Genomic DNA, 1,057 nt, shown 5'->3' with positions numbered 1-1,057 from the left:
TGGACAGCACCGTGAGCACAGAGAGATCAGGTGTGTGTGTGTGTGTGTGTCAGCTTCACTCAGCTGATCAGGCTACCGCTGCAGAGACTGTCTGTGAGGGGAGGGGCGGGCTCTCTGTGTGACTGTCCAATCGCAGCTTGTGAAGACAGTTACCCAATAAGGATTTTCCTTCAGAACGAGCACGGACATTGACGAGTTTTATTAGTTTCTTGCTCGTACTAATCTAAAATGTATTATCCGTAACGAATACTCGTCTAAAACAAGTATCTGGTTCAACCCTAGGTTAGCTGGAGTGGCAGCTTATCTACAGCTGAGAGAAGCAGTTAGATAAGCTCATCAGGAAGACCAAATCTGTGCTGGGATGCCTCCTTGACCCAGTGCAGGCAGTGGGAGACAGAAGAACCGACTAAAATAACATCATTGATGAACAACATCTCCCACCCCTTGCATGAAGCTGTGGCTGAACTGAAGAGCTCCTTCAGTGAGACTGCTGAGGTGCACAAAGGAGCGTAATCACAGATCCTTCCTCCCAGCAGCTGTCAGACTCTAACCAGCACCATACCCAAAAATCACAATAAGTATTAACACACCTACTGCTGCACAGTCATTTGCACTATGGTCTGCTGTAATTGCACACCTGTTTGTCTGTATTGTGATACTTCACTTTACAGTTATTGGTCTGTTAAGATTGTTTTTACACTCTAAACAGGCAATTTCTGATTCCTAATTTTGGATTCTGAAAAACATTGTTTTCTACTCTTGCACAAATCTTCATATTATATTTTTAATATTAGGAGTCGTATCATGGCTAGTCAGTGTTAAGTTTTGTTTTGTGTGTACTGTTTTAAATAGTTTGTAAAGTAATTAGTGTGTGAACCTTTGTACTGATGTTGCTGTGACACTTGAATTTCCCCGCTGTGGGCCAATAAAGGCTATTTCTATTCTATTCTATTCTATTAGGACAGAGCAGATGACACTTGGCACATCATGGGTGCCCTAAAGCAGAGGTTCTTAACCAATTGGGCTGCGAGCGCCACCTTGAGGGCCTCAAAAGAAC

This window comes from Austrofundulus limnaeus, unplaced genomic scaffold (assembly GCF_001266775.1).
Source record: "Austrofundulus limnaeus strain Quisiro unplaced genomic scaffold, Austrofundulus_limnaeus-1.0 Scaffold1197, whole genome shotgun sequence".
Lineage (NCBI taxonomy): Eukaryota > Metazoa > Chordata > Actinopteri > Cyprinodontiformes > Rivulidae > Austrofundulus > Austrofundulus limnaeus.
The sequence above is the reverse complement of the archived record's forward strand: the minus strand, read 5'-3'. Positions refer to the sequence as shown.